Source organism: Pinus tabuliformis, chromosome X, assembly GCF_031772625.1.
Source record: "Pinus tabuliformis cultivar Carrire ecotype Pingquan chromosome X, CPIR1, whole genome shotgun sequence".
In the NCBI taxonomy this organism is placed as follows: Eukaryota; Viridiplantae; Streptophyta; class Pinopsida; order Pinales; family Pinaceae; genus Pinus; species Pinus tabuliformis.
In genome coordinates, this window is record NC_142308.1 from 117,405,465 (window position 1) to 117,427,163 (window position 21,699).

The window sequence follows — 21,699 nt, forward strand, 5'->3', positions numbered from 1 at the left end:
AACCTAAGAGTACCATCTTTTTCTTTACAAACAACACTGGTGCACCCCAAGGCGACACACTTGGCCTTATTTATCCCTTGTCAAGCATTTCCTTCAACTGCAACTTCAATTCCACCAACTCTAGAGCGCTCATCTTGTATGGTGTCTTTGATGTTGGTGTTACTCCCAGCATCAACTCAATAGAAAAATATACTTCCCTATGAGGTGGTAACTCTAAAAACTCTGCTAGGAATACATCATGAAATTGCTGCAAAATTGGATACCTCTTCAAGACATCCACATCATCAACATCCTTACCTTTATCACTGGAAATATGAACTAAAAACAATGCAAATCCTTTCCTGCTACTGTGCTTGGCCTCCATAGTTGTAACCATCCTCACTGATGTAGGCTTCTTCTTACCCTACAATATTCTCTTCTCTTTGTCATCATTTGTTGGCTTTAGGGGGCCTGACCCAGGTTCGGAGTTAATTAGCCGAACAAATCCCTATACTACTGGCCCTTTTAGAAACAGCATGCGGAGCGCAGACTGAGGTCTCACTCGAAGCAATATGGGGGGATGTTGGAACCAAGTTTCCACACCCTTAAGATGTCTGAGGGGTTGGTTTAGTCCAACTATGAATAGCTTCGTGCAGGTTACTTCGCGCACCGCCCTGACCTCCGAGGCCTTCACGATATGTTATGATCGCCTTCGTGCAACCCTAACCAGGGGCTGGGATGCTTTCGCACTGCTAAGGCAACGAACTGTGCTAATTCCCCAAGTTACATTGCAGATCTTACTTATCTTCTTATAATTGTTTGTTAACTTCGCTTAAACAGATACTTTGTCTTATATTCTCTTAGTCAACATAATCATATAATTTTGTGCATATAAACAGTAAAAATGCAATTCATACCCAATATACTCAATGCATAAAACAAGAAAAGATACACAAAAATGATATGAAACTTCTCTTTATTACTTCTCCAAAGGTTACAGACTCGACTCACCCTGCACACTCAGTTGCATGGGTCCATGCACTCAGCTGCAAACTACTAGGCCTCTGTGCACTCAGCTGCAAAGCCTTCTCCTACTCTACGACCTAAAGACTCGACTCCACACTTAGATAATACTTAATTCTTCATCCTTCATTCATGTCTATCATTGGTTATTTACAACTTAAAGCCTCGCTCTATTTATAAAATTCCATGGTCCGCAAACCATGGGTAGATTTCTAAAGCCGACATTACATTACAAAAATGAGGGCGGACAACCCTATGACTCATTTACAAGTTCACGCTCCATACCCACAAAATGTGGAGTCTTTACATTGGATTTAGTCAAAATCTAGGCTTTAAGCCCCAAAACTTCCCTTGGGGGATCCCACGCCCAACAGGACCCCAACACAAACATCGTGACTCGCCCTCGAGTCACTCTGTCAGTGCGGAGATCTTCGCACGAAGACCTCCCAACTCTGCTCGGACCATTGCAAGGTCGACAGCGCATTGATTAGCTGCCTGTTGTACCTCCTACATGTGTTGTTTAGAGACCGCGGTATCTGAACTACTTCCCTACATCTGCTCCTACGTTCCCTGCATCTATTTATAGTCCCGCAACTCCTTTCAGCTACCTAGAGCGCTAAAACTATGCTTTGGTGGTCTAGTCAGATATCCGGGCCACCCGTGTATGGCTTCAACTGACTACCATTCACTCAGCTTGGGAAAGGTTCTCCATTTAACTTTACCAACTGCACTACACCTCTGTCTGTGACCTCCTTAATAACATACGGTCCCGGCCAATGCATTTTGAATTTTCCCAAGAATTTATCAAACTTACTATCATACAGTAACACCAAATCGTTCACCTTGAAGGTGCGCAGCTTAATATGTCGATCATGTCATGCCTTTTCGCGTTGCTTTTGTACCTGTTAGTGAAAGCCAGCCAGAAATCGTTCTTCCTCAAGTTCCTCCAATTGCGTGAGTCTTTCCTCTAGGGCTATGTGGTTCGTCATACCTGTGAGTGCTGCTATGCGCAAACTAGGCACAATGTATTCCATTGGCATTACAACTTCCACTCCATACACTAGCCAGAAAGGTGTCTGACCCATTAATTTATTGCATGGCATCCTATAAGCCCATATACTGCAAGTACGCGCAGGTCCCAATCACTTTGCTACGCATTTCATACTTTGGTCAGCGTAGTCTACAATACTTTGTTAAATGCTTCTATTGTTCTGTTGGCTTGTGGGTGATACGGTGTGCTTTTCTGATGATACACCTGAAACTCTTCTGTCGGCGCGCTGATTGTCTCATTCAGAAAATGTGTACGCACTTGCTCATCAAGATATTCAGATATCCAAATCGTGTCAATACGTGTTCAAATAGAAACTTTGCAGGCATGGCGGCCGTGCAATCTTTTACCCGCTGCACTTCTGCCTAATGAGTCAAGTACTCTGTCGCAGTGATAATATATCTCGCACCCATTTTTCCTTGAGGTTTGATAGGTCCTACAAATTCAATCGCCCACTTTTCAAAGGGTTGCAGCGTCATTTACAGATTCAAAGGCATCTCTTCCCTTCGTGAAGGTTTACCTGTTCTTTGACATACATCACAGGCCTTGCAATGTGCTTTTGAATCCTGATGAAGGGTCAGCCACCATAACCCTGTGCGGAGAATCTTCTGCATGATCGCTCCCCTGCATAATGTCCCCCCACAGCGCCCCCATGCATGTCCGTGAGGATATGGCTGATCCAGATCTTGGGGAGAGGCCCTCAAGATCTAAAAGATTGAAATGGATCTTGGGGGGAGGCCCCCAAGATCTAAAAATTTGAAATTGCCAGAAGAAAAAGAGGAGAATGCCCAATAAACAAAACCACAAAGAAACTTTTTTATTAAAACAGATAATAATTGTAAGGACTACATTGTGGTGGATAATATGTCCTTTTACAAAATGTCGCTTATTACTTATAGTATTTTTCAGTTACAATACCACGAGTCAAATCCATGGGTGAATGTCACAATACCACGGGTCAATTCCATGGGTCAATGAATACCATGGGTGGATGTCACAATACCATGGGTTAATTCCATGGGTGAATGAATATCATGGGTGGATGTCACAATACCATGGGTCAATTACATGGGCAAATGAATACCATGGGTGGATGTCACAATACCATGGAAAAATACCATGGGTGAATGAATACTATGGGTGGATGTCACTTACAATACCATGGGTGGATAAATACCATGAGTGGATGCCACTTACAATACCATGGGTAAATTCCATGGGTGGATGAATACCATGGGTTGATGCCATTTTCCATTCGGATCATTCCTCCCTCCTTAAGAAGCAATGGTCCCCATTGCGTGAAGTTCCCTCCTGCAAAGCCTTTGTTGAATATGAAGAGCCACTGAAGAGAAGGGTTTTATGTGGTTAACCCATAACCATGATGAACGAAGATCCGAGGATAGAGATACCCTGTAATGCTTGTGACCAACTGTGATACTGACAGTGTGCGGCCTAGCAAATGGACTTCGATGAAGTGTGGGTTTGTGGATGACCCATAACCATGATGAACGAAGATCCGAGGATAGAGATACCCTATAATGCTTGTGACCAACTGTGATATTGACAATGTGCAGCCTAGCAAATGGACTTCAATGAAGTTTGGGTTTGTGGATGACCCATAACCATGAAAAACAAATATCCGAGGATAGATATACCCTGTAATGCTTGTGACCAGCTGTGATACTAACAGTGTGCGGCCTAGCAAATGGACTTCAATGACAAGGATTTTGTGCAGTTGACCCATAACCATGATGTTGGTTGTTGATGAAGTAGCAGGTGCCTACATGGCCTAGGGTGGGAGGGTACGTCTCCAAGTAACCCAAGCCAAATGCTGCTATGCTGAAACTGATGAATGTGAAGCAAGTGCCTACTAAAGTGGGGTGGGAGGGCACGTCTCCAATGGGAACCCGCTCCGAATGTTGCTCCAGAATTAAAATGGACATAAATTAGTCAATATAACTCAGAATATTTATTATAACTTGTTTTTGGAAGCAGAAGGACCATTTTGCATCTTCCCATGTGTTGGAAATCCTTATCTGGACACCCTAGAATCTCTGGTTCGTGCTGCAATTTTTCTGCCGTCACAAAAGTTCTAAAAAAATAGTTGATTTTAAATGAGCAATATCTCCCACATCCGAACTCCAATTCGACCCATTTTTTTTTAATTATGTGATTTTTCAAGAGGATCTCAGATCTACAATCTGTTTTTTGAAATTCTACGCAAAACTTCAAAAAATGATAGGAGAGACTCCGTCCACCAGTTGTCGTCAGGAAAATAAATAAATAAATAAATAAAAATAAAAATTCTACAACATAACTGATTTTAAATCAACAATATCTCCCTCATCCAGACTTCAATTTGGTCGATTTTTTTTTAATTTTGGTATTTTTTCGCAAGGAATCCAGATATGTTATTTGTTTTTGTAAATATTGTACCAAATGTTTCAGATCTGATCTGCAAACTCGCTGCCCAAAAAAAAAATCCCTGCAAAAAAATGGAAAAAGAAAAATTCTTCCTACTTGGCCCAAGAAAGTGCTCTGTGGAGGTCGCAGCGCGTGCCTAAAGTTTGTTGAATATTGCTGCAAAAATTTGAAACTGAAATATGCATGAAACCCTCATTCCCATGGAATCGTAACCTGCTCTGATACCACTGATCTGGATCTTGGGGGGAGGCCCTCAAGATCTAAAAGATTGAAATGGATCTTGGGGGGAGGCCCCCAAGATCTGAAAAATTGAAATTTCCAGAAGAAAAAGAGGAGAATGCCCAATAAACAAAACCACAAAGAAACTTTTTTATTAAAATAGATAATAATTGTAAGGACTACATTGTGGTGGACAATATGTCCTTTTACAAAATGCCACTTGTTACTTATAGTATTTTTCAGTTACAATACCACGGGTCAATTCCAGTCCATGGATGAATGAATACCATGGGTGGATGTCACAATACCACGGGTGAATGAATACCATCGATGGATGTCACAATACCATGGGTCAATTCCATGGGTGAATGAATACCATGGGTGGATGTCACAATACCATGGGTCAACTCCATGGTCGAATGAATACCATGGGTGGATGTCACAATACCATGGGCAAATACTATGGGTGAATGAATACCATGGGTGGATGTCACTTACAATACCATGGGTGGATAAATACCATGAGTGGATGCCATTTACAATACCATGGGTAAATTCATGGGTGGATGAATACCATGGCTTAATGTCATTTTCCATTCAGATCAATGGCTTCTTTCAAATTCAGGTACATACCTTTGCAGTATCTCATCATTGCCCATCTTATATAGGTGCCCCGTAATGACAGAGAAATTTGTCGCGTGCACAACTAGTTCCTTCTTCTTCTGGACGGAGTACTCTTTCGGCGCAGTTCCAGTCGTAAGAAAGTGGATTATATCTTCAAAATGTCCATCTGTTATGCACACAGCAAAGAGTTGTGCCTTATTTATCCCTTGTCAAGCATTTCCTTCAACTGCAACTTCAATTCCACCAACTCTAGAGCGCTCATCTTGTATGGTGTCTTTGATGTTGGTGTTACTCCCAGCATCAACTCAATAGAAAAATATACTTCCCTATGAGGTGGTAACTCTAAAAACTCTGCTAGGAATACATCATGAAATTGCTGCAAAATTGGATACCTCTTCAAGACATCCACATCATCAACATCCTTACCTTTATCACTGGAAATATGAACTAAAAACAATGCAAATCCTTTCCTGCTACTGTGCTTGGCCTCCATAGTTGTAACCATCCTCACTGATGTAGGCTTCTTCTTACCCTACAATATTCTCTTCTCTTTGTCATCATTTGTTGGCTTTAGGGGGCCTGACCCAGGTTCGGAGTTAATTAGCCGAACAAATCCCTATACTACTGGCCCTTTTAGAAACAGCATGCGGAGCGCAGACTGAGGTCTCACTCGAAGCAGTATGGGGGGATGTTGGAACCAAGTTTCCACACCCTTAAGATGTCTGAGGGGTTGGTTTAGTCCAACTATGAATAGCTTCGTGCAGGTTACTTCGCGCACCGCCCTGACCTCCGAGGCCTTCACGATATGTTATGATCGCCTTCGTGCAACCCTAACCAGGGGCTGGGATGCTTTCGCACTGCTAAGGCAACGAACTGTGCTAATTCCCCAAGTTACATTGCAGATCTTACTTATCTTCTTATAATTGTTTGTTAACTTCGCTTAAACAGATACTTTGTCTTATATTCTCTTAGTCAACATAATCATATAATTTTGTGCATATAAACAGTAAAAATGCAATTCATACCCAATATACTCAATGCATAAAACAAGAAAAGATACACAAAAATGATATGAAACTTCTCTTTATTACTTCTCCAAAGGTTACAGACTCGACTCACCCTGCACACTCAGTTGCATGGGTCCATGCACTCAGCTGCAAACTACTAGGCCTCTGTGCACTCAGCTGCAAAGCCTTCTCCTACTCTACGACCTAAAGACTCGACTCCACACTTAGATAATACTTAATTCTTCATCCTTCATTCATGTCTATCATTGGTTATTTACAACTTAAAGCCTCGCTCTATTTATAAAATTCCATGGTCCGCAAACCATGGGTAGATTTCTAAAGCCGACATTACATTACAAAAATGAGGGCGGACAACCCTATGACTCATCTACAAGTTCACGCTCCATACCCACAAAATGTGGAGTCTTTACATTGGATTTAGTCAAAATCTAGGCTTTAAGCCCCAAAACTTCCCTTGGGGGATCCCACGCCCAACAGGACCCCAACACAAACATCGTGACTCGCCCTCGAGTCACTCTGTCAGTGCGGAGATCTTCGCACGAAGACCTCCCAACTCTGCTCGGACCATTGCAAGGTCGACAGCGCATTGATTAGCTGCCTGTTGTACCTCCTACATGTGTTGTTTAGAGACCGCGGTATCTGAACTACTTCCCTACATCTGCTCCTACGTTCCCTGCATCTATTTATAGTCCCGCAACTCCTTTCAGCTACCTAGAGCGCTAAAACTATGCTTTGGTGGTCTAGTCAGATATCCGGGCCACCCGTGTATGGCTTCAACTGACTACCATTCACTCAGCTTGGGAAAGGTTCTCCATTTAACTTTACCAACTGCACTACACCTCTGTCTGTGACCTCCTTAATAACATACGGTCCCGGCCAATGCATTTTGAATTTTCCCAAGAATTTATCAAACTTACTATCATACAGTAACACCAAATCGTTCACCTTGAAGGTGCGCAGCTTAATATGTCGATCATGTCATGCCTTTTCGCGTTGCTTTTGTACCTGTTAGTGAAAGCCAGCCAGAAATCGTTCTTCCTCAAGTTCCTCCAATTGCGTGAGTCTTTCCTCTAGGGCTATGTGGTTCGTCATACCTGTGAGTGCTGCTATGCGCAAACTAGGCACAATGTATTCCATTGGCATTACGACTTCCACTCCATACACTAGCCAGAAAGGTGTCTGACCCATTAATTTATTGCATGGCATCCTATAAGCCCATATACTGCAAGTACGCGCAGGTCCCAATCACTTTGCTACGCATTTCATACTTTGGTCAGCGTAGTCTACAATACTTTGTTAAATGCTTCTATTGTTCCGTTGGCTTGTGGGTGATACGGTGTGCTTTTCTGATGATACACCTGAAACTCTTCTGTCGGCGCGCTGATTGTCTCATTCAGAAAATGTGTACGCACTTGCTCATCAAGATATTCAGATATCCAAATCGTGTCAATACGTGTTCAAATAGAAACTTTGCAGGCATGGCGGCCGTGCAATCTTTTACCCGCTGCACTTCTGCCTAATGAGTCAAGTACTCTGTCGCAGTGATAATATATCTCGCACCCATTTTTCCTTGAGGTTTGATAGGTCCTACAAATTCAATCGCCCACTTTTCAAAGGGTTGCAGCGTCATTTACAGATTCAAAGGCATCTCTTCCCTTCGTGAAGGTTTACCTGTTCTTTGACATACATCACAGGCCTTGCAATGTGCTTTTGAATCCTGATGAAGGGTCAGCCACCATAACCCTGTGCGGAGAATCTTCTGCATGATCGCTCCCCCTGCATAATGTCCCCCCACAGCGCCCCCATGCATGTCCGTGAGGATATGGCTGATCCAGATCTTGGGGAGAGGCCCTCAAGATCTAAAAGATTGAAATGGATCTTGGGGGGAGGCCCCCAAGATCTAAAAATTTGAAATTGCCAGAAGAAAAAGAGGAGAATGCCCAATAAACAAAACCACAAAGAAACTTTTTTATTAAAACAGATAATAATTGTAAGGACTACATTGTGGTGGATAATATGTCCTTTTACAAAATGTCGCTTATTACTTATAGTATTTTTCAGTTACAATACCACGAGTCAAATCCATGGGTGAATGTCACAATACCACGGGTCAATTCCATGGGTCAATGAATACCATGGGTGGATGTCACAATACCATGGGTTAATTCCATGGGTGAATGAATATCATGGGTGGATGTCACAATACCATGGGTCAATTACATGGGCAAATGAATACCATGGGTGGATGTCACAATACCATGGAAAAATACCATGGGTGAATGAATACTATGGGTGGATGTCACTTACAATACCATGGGTGGATAAATACCATGAGTGGATGCCACTTAAAATACCATGGGTAAATTCCATGGGTGGATGAATACCATGGGTTGATGCCATTTTCCATTCGGATCATTCCTCCCTCCTTAAGAAGCAATGGTCCCCATTGCGTGAAGTTCCCTCCTGCAAAGCCTTTGTTGAATATGAAGAGCCACTGAAGAGAAGGGTTTTATGTGGTTAACCCATAACCATGATGAACGAAGATCCGAGGATAGAGATACCCTGTAATGCTTGTGACCAACTGTGATACTGACAGTGTGCGGCCTAGCAAATGGACTTCGATGAAGTGTGGGTTTGTGGATGACCCATAACCATGATGAACGAAGATCCGAGGATAGAGATACCCTATAATGCTTGTGACCAACTGTGATATTGACAATGTACAGCCTAGCAAATGGACTTCAATGAAGTTTGGGTTTGTGGATAACCCATAACCATGAAAAACAAATATCCGAGGATAGATATACCCTGTAATGCTTGTGACCAGCTGTGATACTAACAGTGTGCGGCCTAGCAAAGGGACTTCAATGACAAGGATTTTGTGCAGTTGACCCATAACCATGATGTTGGTTGTTGATGAAGTAGCAGGTGCCTACATGGCCTAGGGTGAGAGGGTACGTCTCCAAGTAACCCAAGCCAAATGCTGCTATGCTGAAACTGATGAATGTGAAGCAAGTGCCTACTAAAGTGGGGTGGGAAGACACGTCTCCAATGGGAACCCGCTCCGAATGTTGCTCCAGAATTAAAATGGACATAATTTAGTCAATATAACTCAGAATATTTATTATAACTTGTTTTTGGAAGCAGAAGGACCATTTTGCATCTTCCCATGTGTTGGAAATCCTTATCTGGACACCCTAGAATCTCTGGTTCGTGCTGCAACTTTTCTGCCGTCACAAAAGTTCTAAAAAAATAGTTGATTTTAAATGAGCAATATCTCCCACATCCGAACTCCAATTCGACCCATTTTTTTTTAATTATGTGATTTTTCAAGAGGATCTCAGATCTACAATCTGTTTTTTGAAATTCTACGCAAAACTTCAAAAAATGATAGGAGAGACTCCGTCCACCAGTTGTCGTCAGGAAAATAAATAAATAAATAAATAAAAATAAAAATTCTACAACATAACTGATTTTAAATCAACAATATCTCCCTCATCCAGACTTCAATTTGGTGGATTTTTTTTTAATTTTGGTATTTTTTCGCAAGGAATCCAGATATGTTATTTGTTTTTGTAAATATTGTACCAAATGTTTCAGATCTGATCTGCAAACTCGCTGCCCAAAAAAAAAATCCCTGTAAAAAAATGGAAAAAGAAAAATTCTTCCTACTTGGCCCAAGAAAGTGCTCTGTGGAGGTCGCAGCGCGTGCCTAAAGTTTGTTAAATATTGCTGCAAAAATTTGAAACTGAAATATGCATGAAACCCTCATTCCCATGGAATCGTAACCTGCTCTGATACCACTGATCTGGATCTTGGGGGGAGGCCCTCAAGATCTAAAAGATTGAAATGGATCTTGGGGGGAGGCCCCCAAGATCTGAAAAATTGAAATTTCCAGAAGAAAAAGAGGAGAATGACCAATAAACAAAACCACAAAGAAACTTTTTTATTGAAATAGATAATAATTGTAAGGACTACATTGTGGTGGACAATATGTCCTTTTAAAAAATGCCACTTGTTACTTATATTATTTTTCAGTTACAATACCACGGGTCAATTCCAGTCCATGGATGAATGAATACCATGGGTGGATGTCACAATACCACGGGTGAATGAATACCATCGATGGATGTCACAATACCATGGGTCAATTCCATGGGTGAATGAATACCATGGGTGGATGTCACAATACCATGGGTCAACTCCATGGTCGAATGAATACCATGGGTGGATGTCACAATACCATGGGCAAATACTATGGGTGAATGAATACCATGGGTGGATGTCACTTACAATACCATGGGTGGATAAATACCATGAGTGGATGCCATTTACAATACCATGGGTAAATTCATGGGTGGATGAATACCATGGCTTAATGCCATTTTCCATTCAGATCAATGGCTTCTTTCAAATTCAGGTACATACCTTTGCAGTATCTCATCATTGCCCATCTTATATAGGTGCCCCGCAATGACAGAGAAATTTGTCGCGTGCACCACTAGTTCCTTCTTCTGCTGGACGGAGTACTCTTTCGGCGCAGTTCCAGTCGTAAGAAAGTGGATTATATCTTCAAAATGTCCATCTGCTATGCACACAGCAAAGAGTTGTGCGTCAGGTAATCCTTCCTCCATACTAGTAGGTTCCTCTCCTGTCTCAATGCGCGACAGGTGATCTGGTCCTACGTTCAATCATCCAGGTTTCACAACAACTTCAAAATCATATTCTTGGAACAATAAAATCCATCTGCATATGCACCCCCCCAACACAGGCTTATTGACCAAGTATTTCAGCACAAAATGATTTGTATACATTTTGAAGTGTCCCCCTAGCAAGTAGTGTCGATATTTCTGGAGTGCATACACCATAGCCAATCCCTCGCGTTCAGTGGTGGAATAGTTCTTTTCTGCTTTAGATAATCTATGACTCGCGAACGCGACAAGTTGGTCCAAGCCCTCGCCACCATCTTGTGTTAGTACCGCTCCCAGCACTATACACGATGCGTCAACATGGACATGAAACTCCTTGTCCCAGTTCAGGAAGACCAGGATCAGCGCAGTGACCATCTTTTCTTTCAATACATCCAAGCTTTTCTTACAGTCATCATTCCAGCAGAACATGACATCTTTCTTCAATAGCCTTTCCATTGGTGCAGTGATCTGGGCATAGCTTTTGATGAACTTCCTGTAGTACCCCGTATGTCCCAAGGTAGCGCGCAACTGTTTCACACTTCACGGCGCTTCCAAATTCAAAATCACCGCAATCTTCGTAGGATCTACCATCAGTCCCTATCTGCAAACCACATGTCCCAATAGGTTCCCGAAAGGAACGAGGAACGTACACTTCTTGAGGTTAAGCGCGATTTGGTATCTTCAGCAGGTATCCAACATCAAGCGTAAGCTCGCTACATGGTGCTTAACCAGCCCAAATACAGTCCAATCATCAAAATAAACTTCCAAGAACTTGTGAATATATTCCTTAAATGTTGCAACAACCACGTGCGAAAAGATGGTCAACGCATTCTTCAACCCAAATGGCATGATAGTGTATTGAAAGCAGCCCCACTCAGTCACAAAGGTTGTCTTGCTCCTATCTTCCAGTGCGATTTTGATCTGGTGGTACCCTGAGAACCCGTTAGTGAAAGAATATGCTTCCTGCCCACCGACATTGTCCAACACCTCATCTGTGAACAGAGTTGGGAATGGATCGTGAACACAAGCGTCATTCAATTTTTTGAGATCCACACATATTCTTATCTCGTCCTTCTGCTTCTTTTCCTACACCACCATTGGACTTACCCAATCGGATTCTTCCACCAGCTCAATGATTCCTGCTGCGAGCATTTTATCTAGTTCTATGCAAACCTTCTCCTTGTATTTCGGATTTAAGCAGTAAGGCCTCTGCTTAACTATCTTTGCGTTGGGTTTTAATGTGATCCTCATCATTCCTAAATCTTTGATGATTCCCTTTAAATCCATAAACTTGGTCAGGAATAAGTCCTGGTACTCACGGAGTAACTCAGCGACCTTATCCACCATCGCGTCGTCCCAGTAGTCGCCAAGCGTTGCAAACTTAGGTTCGGCCTCTGTACCAATGTTCACCCTCATTGTTTTTACCAGTGCAGTGATGTCAGGGTTCTCAATTTGTGGTCCTTGAACCTCACAATGGCCTTCTGTTTCTGGAATGTTAATTTTCCATGGATCTTCGTCTTCTTCTTCAGTGCTTACATTATAACATTCTAGCGTGCAGCTCAGCTGAGTAGCCCATTCAGGCTGAATCGATTCTACTGGCTCCTATGGTATCCTAAAGATAGCTTCCTTTACCTCTTGTAGCACTTCATCAACGTTGTCCCACCATCTATCCTCAAAAATGAAGGTCATCATGAACCCTTCGCACAGGATATCCCATTCACTTGTCCCATGGCAAAGCTCCATCTCTATATAACAATTCATGGGTATAACATCTAGGGTATGATAGAACAGGTGCACAAACTTAGGTTGTGGATTTTCTCCATAGACCTTCGTCCACTTGGCCAGGTGTGCACGTAGATCATCTTGTCCATCATACTTGTATGCTAGTCGCATCTTAGGCTTCCCAAACCGTGTGCGCATCATTCTCCTGCATTTGCGCCAGTCCTCAAAGCTCCCTCTGTGCACACCCCACCACCTCACGGGCATAACACGTAGTACCCAATTCAAGGCCTAGAAACATTACTTTTCCAGCACTTCCCTCTCAAACTTATCTAGGAAAGTATCTACCTCACCTAATCCATCATAAGTAGGGAGATCTCTCACTTATGTTGATATGCAGCGTAGTGACCTTGTCATCATGTTACAATTAATTGTGGTTACCTTGTGTAATCGATTCTGCCATCATTCTATCTCTTCATCTGAATCTGAAGTGCAGGAGCTTTGGTGCTCCCATGATATTCATCCATTCGTGGTGGGATTTACCTAGTCTTGCTCTCACGCGGTTATCTTGTAGATGCAGTCCAAATCGTAGTCTCTTTCATAGTCGTGCACCAGCTCATTGTAGAGAGATCCCTCAGCAAGGTCTAAGGGTATAACTATGCATAGAGACTTCTTCTCAAAAATCATCTTGCACTTCTTCAAATTAATCACCTCGTTCATGTCAATGGCCCAATCAATTCCTAAGAGCGCGGGGTATGGATTGTTGTCATCAACAATATCTATCACCTCAAGTCTGCTAGCGCGCTCGCTCCCTCAATATCCACGGTGATTCCCTGCAATCACCCTTGGGGTATTATCTTTTGTTGGTTCGCCATTCGTAGTTGAATAGGAGACCACTATAGCGTAGGCCTCTCCATGCGCACCCATGTCTGCTTCGGCGGAATGTTTGCATCTGATCCTAATTTTAGAATTACTTGGTCCATCTCATATTCTCCAATCTGCGCGGTTAGCCTCATTTCTCTCCCTGTCCTTATCTTATGCTTTCCAATCTTCTGAACTACATGCGGTTCTCCTGGCGCGGTCCCAGCGCATCTGTTAATGAGTTCCTGCAATCCTTTTACAGCCTTACTGTCGCGCAGTAGCTTCATGCATGTTTCGAGGAATGTCATAAGCATAGATGGGTCCATTTCTGGCTTCATTCTATCTTTTCTTTCTGAAGCAGAGACATCAACGAAGCTCTTCTTAGCTTCCATGAAGGTTTCCTTAGCACGTTCCAATTCAAACTCTGCTTCTTTCGTCGACGCCTTGCGAACCCAAGCACTATCTTCGGGTTGTTTGCCTTTATCATTCCCCGTTGTGATTCCACTTCAGAGCACAATTTTCACATTTGGATCTTCCTCGCGCAGCTCAGACCTCATCATTTGCAGGTTCTAAGTCAGGGGAGGCGATAGCGCTCCCTTGTCGCGTATCCTAGCTATTAGCATAGGACAATCCTCCGTCTCATGATCAAACAAGGTACAATATAGACATGATGGGTGTGTTGGATTCGTACAATCGTGAGCATAATGTCCTGGCCCTCCGCAATTGTAGCATGCCAGCTGTCTGTGACCTCTTCCAGGTCACCCTCCACCTCGGCCTTGTCCGCGCCCCTGAAATCTGGTTCGCGCCACTCCTGCGTTCTGGTATAGGGGTTGTGTTTCGGCCTGAACTCTATAAGTGGGAGTTATATCCATCATCATCTCATAGATTCTACAAGTGTGCTCATCGTGTCCAACCGATCTACAAAAATTACAGAACTATTGTTGCGAATTCTGCGTGTACTTCTATAACAAATGGCAACTGTCCATAGCATGCTTTCCTCCTATTTGAAAAATCATGCACCACAAAGCAGGTGCCACGCTAGGTCCTGCTTGCACTTCCGGCCTTAACGGCATCGGTCCTCCTTCCATGAGGTAATTCGCAAACACCGAGCAGTGGTCCTTGTCATGACCCTAACCCTTATATTTAACACACCATACCTCTTCGCACACTTCTGGTTTAGTTGTCCTGTCCTATTTTAGACTCTGCATTTCAAGGCATAAGTTTTTCAACTACGCGTGGATCTCCTAAACTCCCAAGTTAGGATCCTATATTGGGGTCTCATGTAGCCTCATCCCGTTCTCCAAGGCCTTTGCCTAAGTCGTTAACCTTTGTTGCGATAGTGCGTTCCTCAAATGCGACATTAGCGATGCTACGAACCATTCGAGGTGTTGTCCATCCATCAAAGTCATATTAGCTTCGTGAATTGTGCACTTCAGCCTCTGGTCCAACTCCCAAGGAGTCTCGCCTGGTAGCATTGTGATCTCTTTGAACCCAATGATCGACTGCACTTCTGACTTCGGCCTGCTAAATTCCTTATTTAGCGCAATTTGGATATCTGTGATCCCTGCATTCGGATTGTCATTAGAATGCTTAATATACCAGGTCAGCACGCGGTCCTGCAGGGTGCTAACCAATGTCGCTTTCTTTATATTGTCATCTGTAACTCCCTGTGCTTCCCATACGGCTCTTATCACGAACCAAAACTGGTCTGGATCTTCATTTCCTACTCCCTTGAACACAGGCAACTTTATCGCGCTTGCCATGTTGACTCGCGATGGTGGCGGAGGTGGTACGGGTGAAGATGGAGGTGAAGGTGGTGAAGCTGGTGGTGGTGTGGGTGGGGGTGGTATGCGCAGAATCCTTTTCCTTATCAAATGGATTTCACTTCACGGAGAGACCTTCGCGAGCTCTTCCTCGTCCCCTCGTGAAGGTGAAATCAAAGGGATATTCTCTAGTCCCTTACTTCCTTCGTTTCTGTAGGTTTTTCCATTTCCTGTAGGTCCAAACATCAAGGTAACTGCATAACCCTCTTTTCACATAATAGCATTTTAATCCAAGTATTCAGAGACTTTACATACTTACCTCATGGTCCTTTGAGGAAGCATCACTCTTTCTCACTATAGCTGACTGGAGTATATACCATGAACTCAGTAATGAATCCTCCTATAATCTGATCGATCCAGTAATCAACAACGTGCGCGATATTATCTTCTGATGCTTCCAACCTATGCACCAACTCTGGGGTCCACATAATAGGACCGTCAATCTTCCACCTCCCTTGGCTATCTGCTAGCTTCGAGATCCACTCGTACAGCTCAATAGGGAAAGATGTGAAGAATATTTCATGGATCTCTGTGTACAGGTAGCATTCTAACCACTCTTCGTTTGATAGTCACAGATTCTTGTTCTCCTGCACCACGAATTCATGAATTCTCCTTTCCAACCAACCTTCAATTTCCTTCTTAGTTGGATTCCAATGATATGAGATTAGACATCTCTATGCAGATTCTGGTCACGGCAATGGAACCATTTGTTGGCTTGATGGGGCTTGACCCAGGTTCAGAGTTAATTAGCCAAACAAATCCCTATACTATTGGCCTTTTCGGCAATAGCCCGTGGAGCGTAGACTGAGGTCTCACCAGAAGCAGTATGGGGGGATGCTAGAACCAAGTTTCCACACCCTTGAGATGTCTGAGGGGTCGGTTTAGTCCAACTATGAATAGCTTCGTGTACCGCCCTGACCTGCGAAGCCTTCGCAATTTGTTATAATCACCTTCGCACAGCCCTAACCAGGGTTTGGGATGCTTTCGTGCTACTAAGGCAGCAAACTACGCTAATTCCCCAAGTTACACTGCAAATCTTACTTATCTTCTTATAACTGTTAGTTAACTTCATGTAAACAAATAGTTTGTCTTATATTCTCTTAGTCAACATAATCATATAAGTTCGCACATATAAGCAGTAAAAATGCAATTCATACCCAATATACTCAATGCATAAAATAGGAAAAGATACACAGAAATGATCTGAAGCTTCTCTTTATTACTTCTCCAAAGGTTACAGACTCAACTCACCCTGCGCACTTAGCTGCAGACTACTAGGCCTCTATGCAATCAACTGTAGAGCCTTCTCCTACTCTACGACCCAAAGACTCGAGTCTACACTTAGGTAAGACTTAATTTTTCATCCTTCATTCATGTCTATCATTGGTTATTTACAACTTAGAGCCACTCTCTTTAATGTTAGATTTCTAAAGCTGACATTACATTACAAAAATGAGGGCAAACAAACCTATGACTCATTTACAAGTTTGTGCTCCGCGCCCACAAAACGCGGAGTATTTACATTAGATTTAGTCAAAATTTGGGCTTTAAGCCCCAAAACTTCCCTTAGGGGATCCTGCACCCAACATCATTCAAGCACCCAATATCCTTATCATAGCAATCTACCTTAGTCTTGTGAATGTACAACAAATCCATACCAAACAACATATTGTATGATCCCAACAAAAGGGAATTTAAGTGTGTTGATGTAGACATATTGTTCATGTCAAAAGATGAACTCTTTTCTTAGTACCTATAACCAACTGCACTAACCAAGACTTTGCATGCACTTCTTTATTCAAACCACACTTATCGAGTAGGTCGGGACTAATGTAACTATGTTTAGATCCAAGGTCAATCAAAATAGAAACAACTTGATCACAAAAATTACCTTCCATATCGACAATAGATGCCTGATGATCAGCCTACGTATTATCCAAAGCTGCATAAATATGAGGAATACTTTTTCCAACATCCCCGACTATTTGTGCCTCCTAAGCACTGTAAATTTGTGGTCTGCCACCGTGGTTTTGTGGACAATCTCTCATGTGATGATCCTTGCCACAAGTCCAACATTGTAAATGCTTCTTGCCATCACCCTTGTTCTGCTCCTCGGACTGAAATCCCTGTCCTATGTCAACTGCATTGAGCTTCTGTGCGGTGCTGCATTCTCCTTGTCATATTTATCTTTTGTTTTTACTCTCTTCTTAAACCACTTTCCTTTATTCTTCTCGTTACCTTTCCAATCTTGCATAGACTCAGTCTTGTGCTTCGATTGCTCAAAATAATGCTTCAATTTTCTAATGGCTTCCTCCAGCAATCTAGGCTCATCAAAATCAATTTTGTCTTTGAATGATATCGACAACCCACTGATGAATATTTGAATCTTTGCTTTCTCCTCCTTAAGATGAGGCACATATCTCAACAACTCCAAGAATCTACTAGTGCACTCCTCATCAGTCATAGATCCCATCTTTAACTCATAGAAATCCTTTGCCCTGTCATCATAGTACCTTTATGATAGATACCTCTTCCTGAAAAGTCTCTTGAACTCTCTCCAATTCAGCTCCTCTTCTCGAATGCCTATGCAATTCCTTACATCTTCTCACCAAATGTCTCATTTTCTTTTAAAACTGAAAGTAGATATCATGGATTTGATATTCTTTGAATAATCATGCAATCTGAAAAAATTATTCATCCAAAGCAACCAAGCTTCTGCATCTTATGACTTATTCATTTCTCCATCAAATGAAGGAGGCTTTTCTTTATTGAAATCCTCTGACAAGTATTTCTTCTCACTCCTCCTATACATATGGTGATGATGATGGTGAAGTTGTCTCTCTGAACTAGAATTAAAATGGAACCCACAGTCATTACCCCTCCAATCAGGTGTACCCAAAAACCAACCATCTCTAATTGTGTCATCCCCGTCAAAACTATATTCTAATTGAGACCTACTGACATGTACCTCATTGGTCATTTCCTCCTATCCATTCTTTATCCTAAGTGGTCCCTGTCTCTGCAAATCTAATATTGTTATACAGCCAGCTCACAAAAAGATAAATCAACGACTTAAAATTATCCTCTTCGAAGGGGGAACCTCCTTTACATTACATAAATTAACAATTATTGTATGATACAAATGACAAGACCTCCTTTCTATATATAGGAGTCTAAGGGGTTACAATATAATCAAATCCTACATAACAATAATAATGTAACGAAACAACAATAACAATAGTGGGCTTCTATGTGGCACAATAATAATAATATGGGGACTACATGGACACAACAATAACAATAAGGGGGCTACACTAACAATAACAATAAAGGGCTAAACTAGTATTATAGGGGCCTAACATTCCCCTCTCCTTCAAAAAAGTGTTGTCCTCAACGCTTGAGTAGTTATGGATGCTTATGTATAAAATTCTCATCCTCCCACGTGGAATCTTCAGCAGGTAAGTTCTTCCACTTGATGAGATACTCTGAAATTGATTGATTTCGTAGATGTCGAGTTCTTCTTTCCGTGACTATTTCAGGTTCCAATATGGTTTTTCCTTCCTCGTCAAGTTTTGGAAATATTGTTTGGCCTGGGAGCTTGTCACCTATAACCTTCCTTAAGCATGAAACTTGGAAAATTGGGTGCACACGGGAAGATGCATGAAGCTCCAATTTGTATACCATAGTACCAATATTCTGCAACACCTTGTAAGGACCATAGTACTTCGATGATAATTTATTATCCTTCTTAGCTTTCTTGAGGGATATTTGTTTGTATGGTTGTAGCCATAAAAATACCCAGTCGCCTACATAAAAACTTCTTTTGCTGTGATGTTGATCTTCTTATTAGTTCATCAAATTTTGTGCCAAAGTGAGGTTATCCTTTAAGAGTTGGAGAGCTTGTTGTTGATGCTCGATGTCAGTTTCCACTGCTTGAACCTTAGAATTTACTCTTAAATATGATTGGATGGATGGTGGATGATATCCATAGAGTGCCATAAATGGGTCATTTTTTCCACAGTATGGAAGGAAGTGTTATACCACCATTCATCCAGAGGTAACCACTTGACCCATTGTGTTTGTTTATAAGATACAAAGCAACGAAGATATTCTTCCAAATATTTGTTCACTACCTCAGTTTTCCCATCAGATTGAGGATGAGAAGATGAGTTGTGAGCTAATTGAGCACCCAGACAAGAAAATAATTTCGTCCAAAAATTTCCAGTGAAATGGGATCTTTGTTGCTTACAATAATCTCTGGGTTTCCATGTAGCTTTTTAATTGTTTCCATAAATGCAGTAGCAATTATATTGGCTTTAAATGGATGAGATAATGCAAAAAAATGTGCATACTTGGTAATTCTATCAATTACCACCATGGTGACACTCTTTCCTTTGGACTTGGTTAAACCTGTGATAAATTCCATTGAAACCTCCTCCCAACGTTGAATTGGAATGGCTAAAGGTTGTAATAGATCTGGGGGCTTAACTATCTCAACTTTACTTTGTTGGCAAACCAAACATTCTGCGACAAACTTTTGAATATCATATTTAAGGCCCTCCCAAAAAAATCCTTCTTGACCATGTGGTAAGTTTTTCAAAACCCTGAGTGCCCTCCTAAGAGAGAGGTGTGCAATTCCAAAATAATATTTTGTTTGACTTGACAATTCTTACAAAGATATAAGTGATCTTTGTACCCTAATGAATCATTTTTCCATCTAAATGTATTAGATATAGTGGGATCTTGTTGCAACTTTTGAATGAGATTCCACATTTCTTCGTCATTCTTCCGTTCATCCCTTCCTTCAGTTATCCAATTTAGTTGGATAATATAAATGGCACAAAGTAATCCTTCCACATCCTCGTCCTTTCTTGATAATGTATCTGCAACAACAGTTTGCTTCCCTTTTTTGTAGATGATTTCAAAGTCACAACCAAACATCTTTGTGACCCATTTTTTTTGCTCTTCTAAAGATAATCTTTGTAACTCCAAAAATTATTTAACACTATCATGATCTGTTTTTACCTTGAAGTGTCTTCCCATTAGGTAAGGTCACCATTGCTTCAAAGTACGTAGTATTGCCAACATTTCTTTCTCATAAATAGATTTGTGTAAATATTTTATTTTGATTGGACGACTATCAAAATAAATGGGTCTTCCTTCTTGTATTAAAACAACAGCAATTCCATTTCCTGAGGCATCACATTCCACAATAAATTTTTTTGTGAATTTTGGCGTAGCTAAGACCGGTGCTTGGCACATTGACTCTTTAAGATGTTCAAAAGCCTTAGTTGCTTCCGGATTCCAAGAAAATGCATATTTCTTCAGTAATGTTATTAGAGGTGTTGTTATTCTCCCATAATTCTTAACAAACTTATGATAATACCCTGTCAACCCGAGAAATCCTCGAATATGCTTTATGGTTGTGGGGATTTTCCATTCCTTAATGGATTTAATTTTGTTAGGGTCTACCTTAACACCCTCATGAGATACAATATGACCCAAATATTCCACTTCTTGTACTCCAAAGAAACATTTAGAGGTTTTTGCATATAATTGTTTATCCTCCAATAGTTTGAGCACCCTATCAACATGTTGAACATGATCCTTCCAAGACTTGTTTTAGATTAGTATGTCATCAAAAAATACTAACACAAATTTTCTAAGGGTGGGTTTGAAAATGGAATTCATAAAACTTTAAAATGTATAAGGTACATTGGTAAGGCCAAAAGGAATTACCAAAAATTCATAATGACCCTCATGAGTTCTAAATCTTATTTTCGAAATGTCTTCAGTCTTAATTCTAATTTGATGATATCCTAAATGAAGATTCAACTTGGTAAACTAAATTTCTCCATGTAATTCATCCAACAATTCATCAATACTAGGAATGGGAAATTTATCTTTAATAGTGAGCTTGTTAAGCTCCCTATAATTCGGACACATGTGCCATGATCCATCATTCTTATGCACCAATACTACTAGAGCAGAGAAAGAACTTTGACTAAGTTGAATTATACCGACCTCTAACATTTCTGCAACCATACGTTTAATTTCACTATTTTGGGCATAGGGATATCTGTAAGGCCTAATGTTTGGAGGAACACTTCCTGGAATCAAATTAATAGCATGATCATGATCATGAATAGGTAGGAGGCCTTTAGGAGTCTCAAATACTTGCAATGATTATACAAGACTTTTTGAAGATCTGGAGAAATACGTGATTTCGACGTTTGAATATCTAGTAAGAAGAATTGTGC